The 16,027-nt window shown below is 52.2% G+C and overlaps 1 protein-coding gene and 1 non-coding gene across 2 annotated transcripts in view; both read left to right on the forward strand.

Annotated features, from left to right (window-relative positions):
• Window positions 1-16,027, forward strand: part of LARGE1 (LARGE xylosyl- and glucuronyltransferase 1) — a 382,199-nt gene that overhangs the window by 131,268 nt on the left and 234,904 nt on the right. The window lies entirely within an intron of this gene.
• LOC118731098 lies at window positions 12,148-12,285 on the forward strand. The gene has a single exon (XR_004991792.1). It is a non-coding gene; the product is annotated as a small nucleolar RNA SNORA76 (small nucleolar RNA).

Genomic DNA, 16,027 nt, shown 5'->3' on the forward strand with positions numbered 1-16,027 from the left:
GTGCAGTTCAGAGAAAGGGCAGCCTGCAGGGTGGGCAGCGTGAGCACAGCTGGCCTGGAGGTGTTACCCCAATAGCCAGTGAGCACCCTGCCTGAGGGGCATTAACTCAGAGAAGCAGGGTGCCAGGGACCTGCTGTGCCTCAAGTGGGGGCTCCTTGGGCCTAGCACAGTGGTCAGCAAACTCATTAGTCAACAGAGCCAAATAGCAACAGTACAACGATTGAAATTACTTTGGAGAGCCAAATTTTTTCAACTTAAACCTTCTTCTAACACCACTTCTTGAAAATAAACTCGCCCAGGCCGTGCGTGGTATTTGGTGGAAGAGCCACACTCAAGGGGCCAAAGAGCCGCATGGGACTTGCGAGCCACAGTTTGCCGACCACTGGCCTAGAAGAAGGGGACCTGTTGGTGGTGAGCTGTCGATTGTGGCTGTTAAGACCTGGGAAAAGTCCTGAGTTCTGTCCCAAGTTGGCCAGGAAGTGGCAAGTGACCTCTCCAAATGCTAACGTTGTTCTCTGGACCTCAGTTTCGGATTGTGTGCAATGAGGATTTGAGGGAACAGCCCTCACTGGGGCTCTTTCTGCCCGAAGTTTGTCACGTAAAGGACGAACAGGTGGAAGTCCAGGGATTGCCCCAGGTGAGCGAGTTCAGGTCTGCCCGCTTCCCGACCAGCTCTTGCTCCTGTATGTTACCTTCCTCATTTCTCTCCGCGGCTTGCAGACAAGTCCTCCGGGCAGCCGCCTGCTGATGAGTGAGAGAGGCTGCCTGTGACTTGAATTTCAGAGGACAGCCTGAAGGGAGCCAGGGGAGAGGCCCTCAGAGCTGGGTTCACATTTCTGAAGGGGGGTGTAGACAAGGTGAAGCTGCATGAGCTAATGAACCTGTGGGAGCCTCAGTCTCTCCGTCTGAATAAAGGGCTGATGCAGCCAAACCTTGCTGAGGGCAGTGGTGATGAGATAATGGTGCTCAGAAAGAATCCTCCCTCCCCATTCTTCCCTCCTCCCACTCCTCAGCGCACACGGAATAGCCCCCCTGCATCCTGCCAGAACCTGAGCTCAGGGGTTGGAAATCGGGGTGCTGAGGAGGCCAGAGTGGGTGTGGAGGGGTCAGAGGTCCCTGTGTGGTTGGTTGTTCTTGGAGAAGTTGCAGGGTGAGCGAGGCCACAGGACAGCGTGTCTACGTGAGGACTAGTTGGGTAGCAATAGGAGACGATATCAAAGTACCTTTCACCTGGACGTTACAGGTTATCCTGCCATTTTCTTTTTGTTTTCACCTCTTCGGTTGGTTTGTGACTCGGGTCCATTTATATGAGCGCTCTTAGTTTAGTTTTTATAGGATCCAACCAGTTATTGCTGGTCTTTGTCTCCAGTATACTGTGTGGTGTCTTTTGTCTCAGAGTTGACTGTGATCATTTAATCCTAAGAAGTGGGCAACCTTCTTTTCAGCCGTTCACAGGTGAGGGACAAACCAGCCGGGATTCGAACCTGTTTTGTCGGACTCCTGAGCGGGCCCTTCCATTTTTTCTAGAGGAAGATCGGCCTTTTCATTTCTTTGTGGTTTTGTGATCCTGTGGTGGAGGAGGGAGCTCGTCTCTGGCCTCAGTCACCTCCATGGTAGGACAGAGCTGACCTCCTCTGTAGTAGCCCCCTCAATGGCCTCAATGGGAAGGCAAGAGCTGGCCCCGCACTGCTCAGACCACCGGTGCTGACTGCGGGGGCGCTCATGGCTAAATGCTGATTGTCAGAGGAGAAGGGGAGACAGATATCTAGACTGGCTATTTATGACTCAAGGAAAAAAAGCAGCCTATCATGCTTTTTTATAACTGGATAATTAAGGAATTGTGAGAGTAATTAGACTTTCCACCTGGGTCCAGCAGGGTGTGCTGGCCTGAGCTTTTAAACACGAGCCACCGGTAACCGCGGTGATGAGCAGCCCCAAACCCTTCATTCCTTGCTTCTGGCAGCCAGAGGTGGGCTCTGCATTTACACCCCGGAGGCAGCAGAGGCGGGAGGGGGTGCCAGGAGGGGCTGTTGGGGATTTGCTTGCACGTGGGTCCGGAAGTGGATCTGGCCCCTCCCGTTTTGTTGTTTCTGATCTGGCGGATGCAGGGGGAGCCGAACCTTTTTGAAAACCAACCCCATTCGTTTCTTTAATGATCTCCCGAACAGCTAAACCTTCTGGGGCTATTATGTGTAATCGTTCTCTAAGCTGTATCCATTTCTCCCGGTCTCCGGCTGTATCTCCCCACTCCTCCTTTTTAAATAAAACTGATTGATTATAAGAAAACAGATATGCAATGAAGCTCTGAGTGTCTTGGCCATTCTCAGCCCTCAAGCGATGTGATTGCGCTCTCACAATGGGGGTGGGGGGCCCCTCACTGGGAGCCTTTGCTGACAAGCACGGAACCCGTCAGCTAGAGGACAGGCAGGCGGTTTAGGGGCTGTGAGTGAGCAGCTGTCATTGTCACCATGGACCTGTATCCCATACACCTTCTGTGAGGACAGCCCCACGCCAGGCGGATTTCTGCAGGCCGTGGGCACTAGGCGGGAGGACCCCAATTTAAACCTGACTCCCCTTGCAGTTGCTGAGCGCTGGAGCCAAGGCGACTGGCTCTCCCCCCCCGCCCCCCGTGCTGCCTCTATTTCTTCTTTGGAAAGACTACTATGTTAGTAACTTTTTACGTTGCCCAAGTAGAATGCATGGTACCAACATGTACCTGTTCTCACTCACTCTCTCCCCCTCCCTCCTCTTTCCCTCTTTTTATCCCTTCACCCTCGTCGCCCTTCATCCCTCTCTCCATCCCTCCAGCCCCTCAACTGCTGTGACTCTAACCTCTTGGTTTCCTCCATTGTTCTACCTGATCTGTTCTATGTGTTGACCCCACTTGGAGCCAAGACGAGATTTCCTGATGGTTTTCCATGGAGTGTGTGGTGGAGTGTGTGGCTCGCTCGTTGCCTGGTTCCTGGGCTGTCCTTCAGGACTGCCTTGCAGCCAGTGGTCCCTGGCCTCAGCCAACATTCTCCACCTTAGCGTTTATCCTCCTGAAGGCCTCTGGTCCCATGATCCGTGGCCCTGCCTGCCTCAGGCTCCCTGTGCTCAGGGAACGGCCATCCTCGAGGAGCCCTAGGCCATTCAGGTTGTGTTGGGGCTGTCTTCCTGGATTCCCTACCCAGGATTCTCCACTCCTCATTCTCCACTCCTCGGGATTGTTGAATAGGATCATGGCAGAGAATAAAGCTATTTGTCAAACTTCCCGGGGTCTGAACGTGGCATTAGCTTCTACCAGTTGTGTGATTTGGAACAAATTAACTCCACTTTCCTGGACCTCAGTGTCCTCGCCCATCAAATGGCACACCTCGAATGGACAGCAACCATGAGCTCTCATATTTATTTTGGGAAAGTGGGAAGAAGCAACTTCTATTTAAAACGGACATTTCTAAGTTCTTGTCCCTGCTCCCTGCTCCCCTCTCCCTGTCCAGTCTCCGGTGTTTCTGCTTATGTCCCTGGCTGCATAGGCAGTACTTGCTTTTCCTGAACAGCAGCCTGTGAATTCCTCTGCTGTGGACAGCTCTCCTCACTTTTCTATTTAAAAATATATTTTTATTGATTTCAGAGAGGAAGGGAGAGGGAGAGAGAGAGAGAAACATCAGTGTTGAGAGAGAATCACTGATCGGCTGCCTCCTGCACTCCCCACACTGTGAGTCGAGTCCTCAGCCTGGGCCTGTTCCTTGACTTCCTGGTTCATAGGTCAACGCTCAACCACTGAGCCATACTGGCTGAGCTGACCTCACTTTCCTACAGGAAAATGATCAACCGCTGTTTCTGGTTTCCAGACCATACTTCCATTCCATTCTATATTTTGGACACATTTCAATGAGAATGGGAAGAGCTCTGGATTGGGGCTGGGTATAGCAGAGGATTGTAGTTCAGAGGTTAGAGTCCTTGAAAGAGGATAAATCCAGTCTGTTCTCAGAGTCCTGGGTTCTGCCCTGCCACCTCTCTTGCTGTAGCCCCATCTGGAACTGGTCCATCCCTCCCTTCCTCCATCCTCATCCCTCCCCTCCCCTCCCTCGTCCCTCCATTCCTCCATCCTTTCATTCCCCCATCCATCTATTCCCCATCCCTCCATCCCCCATCCCTCATCCCATCCATCCCTCCATTCCCATATCCCTGCATCCCTCCATCCCCCCATCCCTCATCCCACCACCCCTCCATTCTCCTATCCCTCCATTCTCCATCCCCCGTTCCCTTATCCCTCCACCCCATCCCTCCATTCTTCATACCTCCATTTTTTCATCCCTCCATCCCCCCACCGACCATCCCCATCCCTCCATTCCCTCATCCCCCCATCCCTCCATTCCCTCATCCCCCCACCCCACCATCCCTCCATCCCTTGGCTCCCACAGTTTACAAAACACAAGAGCCTCAGGGTCACACTTTGTCCTGGCACAGTTCTACTTTAGTACAGACCCCTCTCCCTGTTCTGTCTCAGCTCCCCTTGGTCACCGGGTGACGCTGCTGCACCTGTGAGGAATCCAGCTGGAGCCCGGTGGTTCTCACCCCATTGCCTCTCTGACAGTCCCTGCCATAGCACCTCGTGCGCAGGGCGGCTGCATAGATGAAGATGAATGATTTTCTAACACGAGGGTTTGGCACAGTTTGCTGTCAAAGGTCTTTTCCAGTTCTGTGATTTGTTGCTTTGGAAAGGTCTGAAAATTTTAACTGGCCTCCTGAGAAAAATGTTACACAACATTTATATTCCGCGCTGATACCCCGGGGTTGCTGAGACAGCGGCCTCCTGTCCATACGCGCTCCGGTTTTCAAGGACATGGCTGTCTCCTCTAGGGTACACTAGGGGGATCCCGGGGCCTGGTACTGGGGCCACTCCTTTGATTCATTCAACTCCAATGAAAGCCGTGCAGTTGGGGTGCTATTAATTCCCCAGAAACCACTCACATCGCCGTATTCCTTGGCTCAGGACGTTGAGTGGGTTTCTGGTGCACGTTGTATCCAGGCTGAACACCTCGGTGTAAAGGGCCGCTGGTGGCTCTCCAGGACCTGCTTCACCTGCCCAGCTCAGCCCAGCTTCCTCCCTAGCCAGCCAGCTCCTCGCTGTCACTTTCCCATCACACGTGGCACAGCTTCTGAGCCTTCTCTGGACGCCATCGCTCTTTCTAACCTTCTCCACCCCCTGGCTGATCCCCGCCCATGGTCATGTGTAAGCCGCAGACCTCACTGTTTTCCCAGGCCAAGTTCAAGGTTTCTGCTTTCGTCTCTCCTTTGATTCACCACGTCTCTTCTGAAAAGCCTTTATTCTGTAAAATCCTAGACCTACTCTGGTGGCGGAGTATTCTGTAGAGACTTATCATGGGTTCATACGCTCTGTATTAATAACATGATTCTGCGTTCTCGAATTTTCTCTATCCCCTTGAATTGCTGGCAAATGCCATGCTGTCCCAAGCCATGGTCTTCTGCTTCTTTAGCACCTGCCGGTGGTAGTTTGGCTCATGCAGCCGCTCACACAGACATTTGCTGAATGACAATGGTATTTTCCTAATAGGAGTCCATCCACACGGCAGGAGCAGTGGAGTTCGATAATGACGGTGAACTTTTCCTTTTTTTTTTTTTTTTCTTCTTTCTTTCCACCTAGCAAGGATCTAGTGAGAGAGGAAAGTACATCACAGCCATGTTGAGATTAATTCTATGGGAAAGTGTAGTTGGTCCCAGGGCTTTCCATCTTTCTGTACCTGGCAAAGGCCGTTAATCTCAGTGGCCATTTCTTGGCACTGCATTGTGCCACTGGGTGATGTTGGCTGGTGGGAGGAAGGTACTCAGTGGAGAGAAAAGTTCTGCTTGGGGTCTGATGCAGCCATCAGCCTTTCTAGAGTGGAATCGTGGAGCTTAAAACGGGGAAGGTCTTTTGAGGTTACCTTGATCATGCCATCCATTCATCCATCTGCTCACTCATTCAGGAAATACTTATCAGGAAACTGCTGTGCACAAGGCTTCTCACGAGGCACCAAAGGGAGGGTCCTAGGAAGCATGAAGTCCAATTTGGAGAGCGGGCACCCATCAAATTGGGGGATTACAGATGGGGGAAGGGGAGGGTTGTTGTGACCTCGCAGTGAGTGGGCTGTGTGGAAGTCTTGTAAAAATTGGTGCATTGCGATGGAGAGCAGGTAGCTAGGCACAGCCAGGTGTCCAGACAACCTTGAATAGACAAGAATGAGTTATGCTGATAGGAAGTTATAGGCTCAACAAAAAGCAATTTGAATCCTAGAGCTGTCGTGGCACTCCCAATGCCAGTGACGACATGGGATAGAGTTAGATGGGCCTGGGTCCCAGTCCCTGTGTCATTCTTTTGAGATCTCTGTCCCTCTAGCAAACCACTGAGCCTTCCTGGGTGCCTCATGCTCATCGGTGGTATTTAGATGGCAATGACTGTTACGTGTGTCCCCCTCCAAATGCGTACATTGAAATCCTGGCACTCAGCATCTCAGAAGGCGTCAGTATGTAGAGACAGGGCCTTGAAAGAGGCAACTGAGCAAAATTAGATCACATGGGTGAGCCCTACTCCATTATGACTGGTGTCCCTATAGGAAGAGGACATTAGGACATACACACGCACGCTCGCACACACGCACAAGACGGCCATCTGTACAACAAAGACAAAGGAATCAGAAGAAACAAACCCACCCAGCTGGTGTGGCCCAGTGGTTAAGCACTAACCTATGAACCAGGAGGTTATAGTATGATTCCCGGTCAGGGCACATGCCCGGGTTGTGGGCTCGATCCCCAGTGTGGGACCTGCAGGAGGCAACCAATCAGTGATTCTCTCATCATTGGTGTTTTCATCTCCCTCTTTCTCTCCCTTTTTCTCGGAAATCAATAAAAATATATTTAAAAAAAGAGGAAGAAACAAACCCTGCTGACACCTCAGTCTTGGACTTCCAGCCCCTAGCACTGCGAGAGCATACATTTCCATTGTTCAGGCCACACAAACTGTGGAACCTTATGGCAGCCCTAGCAGCTTAATCCCGTGACATTCACCTGAAGAGGGCAGTTCACCGGAAGGCAGGTGATGTAATGTTGAGGTAACGGTGTGTGGCACATGGTGGGGAGTCCTGGCAAGGCCAGGTAAAGCAGGTTCAGGCCGGAGCCCCTGCCAGGTCTCTGCACACACATTAACCAGCACCACCACAGTCTGTGGCACTCCTCCCGGTAGATGGACTCACTGCCAGGCGCACGGTAATAACAATTAGATTCCTGTGCCAATGGCGGGTCCCTGGGGTCAGCCACTTCTCTTCGACCTGTGCAAGCCATTTATGAGATGGCACAGGGCTCAGATAAAAGCATTTTTCCTCCTGCAGACCGTGTGCTTGGTTCATCCCAGCAAATGACCACAGGAGTTTATGCTGAGGGTCCTAGTGGGGCCACATGTGGGGCTCCGTCCTTCTGAGCACCTCAGATTTCATGAGCCTGGCCCAGCCTCTGTGCCCCCCTCTGACTCACTCAGTGCTTCTTGGACCTGCTTAGTCCCTCTGAAGCCCTCTCAGTCCCTCTGAGGCCCCCTTAGTTCCTCTGAGGCTCACTCAGTCCCTCTGAGACCCCTCAGTCCCTCTAGGACCTGCTCCATCCTGCTAAGACACACTCAGGCCCGCTGGTAGGTGTGCACACCTGTGTATTTGATTTCTCTCTGCCTGGTGGTTCTGCAGACCACCCCAGAGCCAAGTACATGCTGGTTTCCTGGTTTCCGTCTGTCTTTCTCCGATGCCCTCCATGCTGTGGTTTTCCTGGGGACACTGGTCCCCAGGGTCTGCAGGGCACTACTAAAAGTCACAACAGGACGTCGCCCCTTGGGTATGTAGGTGGCCAGTGGGCAGCAGTCCCGTCTGGAAACTAAAAAGAGAAACAGAATCCTCTCCTGTCACTTCCCCAAACTCTTCTGTGACTTAGCAGGTAGACAAGGCCAAGTGGGGAATTTATGAATCGACACTTTTATTCCCAAAATAGCTTGATTTTTTTTGTTTTGTTTTTTTGTTGTTGTTTTTTGTTAAGAAACGTTCTTTTGATTCCAAAGAACTGGGAGCAGGGAGTTAGCTTGGCTGGGCAGCCAGAACAGTTGGAGGGAGGGAGGGGGATGATGCACGAGTGCCTGGCCTCCTGTGCGCCTGGAAAATCTCTGCTGTGACTGCAAACGTGGCCCTGGGCCCCAGTAGGAGAAACCCCAGAACCGTTTCCTGCGGGAACACCAGGAGACGTGCTTTTTACGTGACAGTGAAGAGTGTTTCCCAGCCGAGCTTGGCTGCGTGAGTTCTGTGCTGAGGTGCTGGATGCTTTCCCTCCTGTGTTTTCCCGGGGGGCACGCAGCAAAGCGATGGGGAGCCTGTGCAGAGGGCAGGTGTGCTCCCAGGAGGTCCCTCTGTAGCACTTGGCAGAAGGATGGCCCGGAGCAGGCACAGCAGTCAGTGTCAGAACATCAAGGAAGGGAAATGGCCTTTCCCCCTTTTCTCTCCCTTTTCTTTTCTTTTCTTTTCTTTTCTTTTCTTTTCTTTTCTTTTCTTTTTTTCCCCTCTTTTTTTTGTTAATCCTCACCCAAGGATATTTTTCCATTGATTTTTAGAGACAGTGGAAGGGATGGAAGAGACAGAGGAGAAAAACACGGATGTGAGAGAGACACATCGATTGGTTGCCTCCCGCATGTGCCCATGGGGCCAGGGATCATTCCTGCAACCGAGGTACGAGGTACGTGCTCTTGACCTCAATCAAACCCACAACCCTTCAGTACAAGGCTGATGCTCTATCTACTGAGGCCAGCCAGCCAGGGCCCCATTGCTCTGTGAGGCAGGACATCATTCAGCTGGACTGCGGCTGGTGAGCTTGTTCAGGATTCCTGGAGATGGCAGCATTCTTACTGGAGGCCACGCTTGCTTTCTCAGGCCTCTTTGAGTCTGCAGGAGGCCGGCAGGCGGGCTGGTGTGGGGGCCAGAAGCATCTGGGGTGGTAGCTGCCTCTGTCCAGTCCGCAGCGCACAGGGCCAGGAAAAGAACAAGGCGATAGGCTAGTTGTGCGAAAACCTGGGACCTGGCTATCTCAACTTGTTTTGCTGAATCATTTCCTCCCTTTAAAGCTGCGAAGTCTATATTGACTCTCCCTTGCCTCCTCCAGGGGGGCGTTTGAAATCACATCAAGTTATTTGTTTAATAAGTTATCCTCCGTGGCGAGGGTAGGTCACACACGGAGCTGTTGGCGGGGCTGGGACTTCAACCTGAGACTCCTTTCCCCTTCTCTGGACCAACTTCTGCTTTCTAGTCGGCTCACCTCTTTGCACTGTGTAGGGTAGGGGTGTCGAACTCAATCAGAGAAGGGGCCAAAATCTAAAATCCAGCCTAAATCTCGGGCCGAATGGTTTACTGAACAGTCATAAACTGTCATTGTGATGGAAACGCAGCGGAGTGCAGTGATGACAGCGCGGTGCGGGCCACATTGCAAGGCCTGGCGGGACGGATTTGGCCCGCGGGCCTTGTGTTTGACACATGTGGTGTAGGGTGCCCCTGAGAGGGAGCTGTCCCTTCCCAGGCTGAGATGAGAAAGCCCTTCTGAGCGGGGGGAGACCTCTGCTGGGAGGGATCGCACTGGGATGCGGCTGACCCTGCGACCCACGTTCGCTGTCACGGGAAGCCGCCCTCCGAAGAGAAAGGCGTGCATTTGTATGCAGCCTGTCCGACGGCGTGGAGATAAACAGCGCCTGCCGCTCCAGCTGCACCCCACCAGCTCAGCGCCGGGAAGGCGGGCCCACCGGAATGCTGATGTCCTCCCCGTCCACTTTAGAAATACCCCTCCCCGCCGCCCACCTGGCTTTGTCAGCGTCAGGGGCAGCCTAGCCCTGCAGGGAGGTGCTTAGGTGCTGGAGGCAGTCCATTTACGGATGGACGCATTTTCCATTTGTGATCCGTGGAGCTCTTGGGGGAAGGCACTTTCATGAGCTTCATTCCTTTCATCTACGAACTGGGCGTAGTGATGCCTGCTGCACAGACTTCTGGAGTTAATACGGGGATGGGAAGCACTTTGCTCCATAGCCGGCGTGCATGAAGCATTCTGTGGCAGGTGGGCTGGCTATGTCAGTGGCACCATCCTCGCTGTGGGTGTCTGCTGACCGGGATGGATGTGGGAATGTATGGAATAAAATGCCCGGTCTAGAACCTGGCCTATGGTTATCTTTATTTTATTTTTCTTTTGTTAGTCCTCACCCGAGGATATTTCTCCATTGATTTTTAGAGAGAGTGCGGGGTAGGGGAGAAACAGAGAGGAAGAAACATGGATGTGAGAGAGACACACCTTGGGGGTAGGGATTGAGCCTGCAATGAGGTACATGCCCTTGACCAGAATTGAACCAGGGATCCTTCAGCCCATTGGCATATGCTGTCTACTGGGTGAAAACTGGCGAGGACATTTTCATGAAGAGAGTGACGTTATGTCAAGTAAAGCGACTAATAAAAGAGCAATATGCAAATTGACAGTCACTCCAACACACAAGGTGGCCGCCCCATGTGATCAAAGATGGCTGCCCCATGTGGACACAAGATAGCTGCCACCAGATGGCCAGCAGGGAGGGCAGTTGGGAGACACCAGGCCTTCAAAGGAGGGCAGTTGGGGACATTCAGGCCTTTAGAGTAGGGCAGTTAGGGAGAATCAGGCCAGCAGGGGAGCAGTTAGACATCGATCAGGCTGGCAGGGGTGTGGTTAGCGGGTGATAAGGATGTCAGGTAGAAGCAATTAGGGGCAATCAGGCAGGCAGGCAGGTGAGCGGTTGGGAGCCAGCAGTCCGGGATTGTCTGACTGCCCCATTAGGCCTGACATCCCTCAATGGGTCCCAGATGGAGAGGGTGGAGGGTGGGCTGAGGGACATATACACCCTCATGCACGAATTTCGTGCACCAGGCCTTTAGTTTATGTATGTAAAAGCCTAAGCGACCGTCTGACTGGCAGCTATGATGTGCAGTGACGAGGCAGATGCTCCAACCAGTAGCTATGACACGCATTGACCACCAGAGGGCAGACACTTAAAGCAGGGGCTGTCGAGCTGTGGTGACTTGGCAGATGAAGTTCTCAGGTGACACACCACCTGGGACCAGAGAGGAGGGAGTCCAATTCCATGGACCGTCATCCAAGAACCACCCTCTTGCATGCTAGGACCTCTGGGGGATGTTGGAGAGCCGGTTTCAGCCCGATTTCTGCAGGCCAGGCCGAGGGACCCCACTGATACACAAATCCGTGCACCATGCCTCTAGTATTTAGTAAACAAAGCTGTTGCTGTGAGTGGGATAACTCAAAGATCAGAGCAATCTGGCAGGTACACCAGAACTTGGAGGGACCGAGCCTTAGATTCCTTTTCCTGCCCTGTCTCAAAGTCACCATCTTGGCCGAGTTGCTTCGCTTGACATAACGTCACTCTTCTCATCTGTGTAGCAGGGCTGACGGAGCTGAAGGCAGACCATAGAAAGTCTCCGTTCAGTTAATGGCGGTTGATCTGCGTTGTCACTCTTTCTGAGGAAATAAACTGCCTGTTGTACATCTTACCCTTTAACTCCGTGATTCTAGTTTTAGGAATGTGCTGTTTCCAAATACAGACTCCCAAAGCAGAGGGGAGAGGGAGACCTGTGGGAGTAGTTCATTAGCAGTGCTGTTTAAAATAGCCCTCAATTTAATGGAAAAATATCCTCGGGTGATATTTTAATGGAAAAATAACCTCAGGTGAGGATTAACCCAAAACATAAAAATATAGCCCCAAATTGACACCTCGCATCTCCAGGCAGTTTGGTGTTTCAGTACTACAGCGCCCCCTGTGGCCATGAGGAGCATCAGGTGCATGATTCCAGGTCATGGGAGATCCCATTTGGGAGGGAGCTGAGTGATGTGAACAGTTTGGTGTTTTTGCACCACGGCGTCCCCTGTGGCTGTAGGGAGCATCAGGTGCATGATGCCAGCCTGTGGGAGGTCCCATCTGGGAGGGAGCTGAGGGATGATGGGAGGGCAGCAATCGACTGTTTTCCCTGAGGCCCAGAGAGGGCTAGTGGTTTCTGAAACCAGTTCTTCATTCCACTGAGCACCCCTTCCTGCAGGTTCCCTGCTTTGGCCACAGCCAAGGCAACTGCCCTGGAACCTCTGCAGTGCCTGGCCAGCGGCCTCAGGGGTCTAGTGGCCGTGCCAGAGCAAACCAGACTTGCTCAGATCCAGGGCTGCTTAAATGCCACTAAGCGGTTCCTTTGACAGCAAGTGACAGTGGGCAAAGGACAGAGCTGGCAAAGGCCCTGGAGAGGGTGTGTGTGTGTGTGTGTGTGTGTGTTGGGGTGGAGGGAGGGGGGTTTGATGTGTGTGGCAGGTAGGAAGGGCAGGGCAGGCACCTGGAGGCCAGGCCAATTGATATTCAAAGGCCTTTCTGTATTAGACAGGGACTGGGCAGCCGTCTGGGCCCATCGGCAGTAGCTTATCTCCTCTGTCTGGGTTTCCCTGATGGGCTCCTGTGCCTTAAGGCAGCTGTGACTGGGAATGGGGGTTGGGTCCCTCAAGAGATGGAGTCCCCCTAGGACCTAGAGTTTTGCTCTGAGGACCATTGGGGGGTCTCAATAAGGGACAGTTCAGAGCTTTTGGCTCGGAGTGAGTGCCCAGTGTCAGTTTTCTAACCCTTCTTGGAGGCGAGGTGGGGTGGGGGTGAGCGTTCATTTGAGCGTGACCCTTTTAGGAACACAGCAATCATCTGGCCATGATTTGGGGGGAGAGGGGACGGACTCCCAATTTCTAGCACAGTACAGCTGTCCACGCAGGCACACCTGTGCCTGCCAACAGCTCTGCAAATACAGGTGCTGCATCTTGGAAAACATTAGCCTGGAATATGGAGGGCTGGAAATAGAGTTAACCCACTCCAGTAGGTTTATCCTTCTTTTCATAAAGTCATTATAGCCTGTGATAAAAGAAATGGGAGTCCATAAAATGGGAAATTAGACATGTGGTAATTCCTAGGATTTAAGATCTGAGGATCTGATAATTCAGTGCTTTATAGGGGCAGTCTTATTCCACCATCCTTCTGCCTAATGTCCCACAGCAGCTGCCCACGCTGAGGATAAAATGGGAACTCGGCCTGGTGCACACGCTCCGATTTCACTCCTCCTCAGTCAGTTCCATTTTCCTGGCATTCTTATTCAACATTCTTGAAGGTGCACCTCAAACAACCAGTGTGTATTAGTTTCTTGTTGCTGCTATAATCAATTACCACGAACTAAGCCGCTTAAACTAATGCAGAAGTATTTGTTTGCACTTGTAGAGGTCAGAAGTCCAATGTCCTTCTCTCTGAGCTGGAATCAGGGTGTCCGCAAGGGCTGGCTCCTTCCTGAGGCTCCGAGAGCAGAATCCATTTCCTTGCTTTTTTCCAGCTTCAGCTGGCTGCCTGCATTCCTTGGCTTTTGGCCTCTTTCTTTATCTGCAAAGGACATTGCTTCAATCTCTGCTTCCATTACACCGACTCATCCTGCATGTCTCTTAGAAGGATCTTATGATTACTTAGGGCTCAGGCTGATTGTTGTCCAAGATAATCTTCCCATCTCAGGGTCTTTAGTCATACCTACCGAATCTCGTTTGCCATTAATAGAACATTCACAAATTCTCCGAATTAGCGCATGGGCATCTTTGGGAGCCCATTACTCGGCCTACCCCAAGTTAGTGCTCTTCATACCTAACATTCTTATGGCCTGCACCTCGGAGCACTGGTTGATGGGTGCCCAGGAAAGCAGGGACCAGGACAGTAACCATGGAGACATCCCAGGGAGAAGCCTTGCGTGCTGATTCCATGCAGCCTTGCGGGCCTGGAATTGCATTTCCCCCTGGGAACGGAGGCACTCCGGGCTTCAGCCTGTCAGGTCCCATGTTTTCCCGTCCCCTCAGCTGTGCTCATTCCCTCTTTGCTGTGCTGTACCAGATCGTCCTAAGTGAAGCCAGCAGACAATTTCCCATTAACATTTATATTGCTTTTCCTTTCTGTTTCTTGGCGAGGCGCCAAAGTCCGGGATGGCTGCGGAAAATCTTCCTCCATCTCAGTAATGTCCCTCTTGGGGACTGGATCCCGGCTCTTTGCTGGGCTGTGGAGAAGAGTGGGTGTGGCGGACTCAGGAGCCCAGACAAAGTAAAGGCACAGAATTCAACCCCAAATCTGCAAGTTGGATTCGGTAAATGCCGACCGAATTCCGTGTCTGCTCTGCTGGGTCTTCTCAGCAACTAGTGTTTGCTAAGTGGTTATTACCTGCCAAGCATTCTCCAAAATGCTTTGTTTTTATCACCTCTTTGGCTTCTTAGAACTGCCCTGTGAAATGTAGTTCTCGTTATTATCAAGTTTTACGAAAAGAGAAACTGAGGCAGGGAGGGGTTGCTTAGCATGTCGAATGCAGTGAGTGGCATAGGCCCAGAGTGGGCTGCTGTACCACACCTTGCTGATGGGGGAAGACCCAGCGTCAGCACCCAGATGCACGTGGTCCAGCGGTGGCGTCTGAACTGGCCTGCACTGCAGGGTGGGAGGGAGAGCCTCAGGATGTTCGAGGGTGTGGAGGGCATCCCAGGCAGAGGGAATGACAAAGAAACCCACGCATTTTATTCTCAGCACATGTTCTTAAAGTAGGTTGTAGACTTGCAGCTCCACCTTCGAAGAACTTGGTGTGGAGGAAAGAATGGATCTGGGTTTTGATCCCAAGTTCCGTGATAATTAGCCGTGGGACTCTACTGAAGTTCTTGTACACGTGAGAACACGTGAATATAATCAGGAAGGGACATGGCCCGTATGTGTAGAGAGTGGTTATAGGGTTAAGCCTAGGACTGACCTGCTGGCAAAGTCTCAAACAAGTCCTGGGTAGCTAGTGGGGCTGTGGGAGGGGCAGCAAGTGCTGCCAAAACAAGTGAAACTTACAACAACAGTGTAAATTACCTTGTTTACCCCTCTGACTATACATAAAGCATCAGCTTTGCAGTCTGGATCTGTTCTGTGGCCTCAGCAAGATGCAGAAGATCCACCTAGACCCAGCTATTCTCTTTGTCTTTTCTTCATCCTTCACTGGCCCTCCCTCAGGCTTGCGGAATACGTATGAGGTGCCTTATCAAATTCTAGGAGCAACTGGAGGCTCTAGGCTAAGCTGCGAGGAGTAGTTCTCTGAGCCACACAGAACCTGCCCACCCAGAGTGGGAAGCCACGGGGTCACCTCCTCCTGGGAGGACCACATGTGTCTGTGGGAGTCAAGGCAGAGGCGGGATGGGCGCCTTATTTGATGCTCATGAAGTTCGGGAGTAGACTTGGGGATCAAGAACAGATGCCTGTGGAGGAAATACATGCCCCTTGCACATGCTTACCAGGAAAGCATAAAAGCAGCCAGAGAGCTGTTTTACCCCCTGCTGTTCATTTCGGGGGGGGGGGGGGGGGGGGGCCCTCGGGGGGGGGGCCCTCCTGCCTCACACAGGAGCATTGCCCGGAGGGAATAGCTTTCCCAGCAGGTGTCCTGTGTGTGGAGGCATTTCGGAAATGTCTCCCGTGGCTCTCAGGTACTCAGGGGGAATATAAAACAATCCTGCTGTAAATGGGAGAGGATCAGGGATACAATGGTTTCTGCATTTCACTGAACTTGTTCCAGCTTCGCCCCTGTGGATTCTGATAAGCTGTGCGAGTATTGCCCTATTCAGAGCAGCCACGCAAAAAACTGTGGACAGAGCTACACTAAAAAATGCTCTCAGGGACTCAAAGTGGAATTCTGAAAAGTGGTCAGGGACCCCGCAGGACGGCAGGGACACCCCAGTGAGAGGCCCACACACGCCCGCCAGCAGGGCCGGAGTGAAGAAGACGGACAGCCACAGATGTTGGGGAGGTTGAGCGCAGCTGGAACGCTCACGCGTCATTCCTATAAAAGGATCTGTCCACCTCGCAGAGAAAGAAGCCCAACAGTTTCTTATAGATCTAAACAGACACCTGTTCGCTGACCCTTCCGTTCCAATTGTC

The sequence above is a fragment of the Pipistrellus kuhlii genome, unplaced genomic scaffold (assembly GCF_014108245.1).
Source record: "Pipistrellus kuhlii isolate mPipKuh1 unplaced genomic scaffold, mPipKuh1.p scaffold_m20_p_3, whole genome shotgun sequence".
NCBI classification, from domain to species: domain Eukaryota; kingdom Metazoa; phylum Chordata; class Mammalia; order Chiroptera; family Vespertilionidae; genus Pipistrellus; species Pipistrellus kuhlii.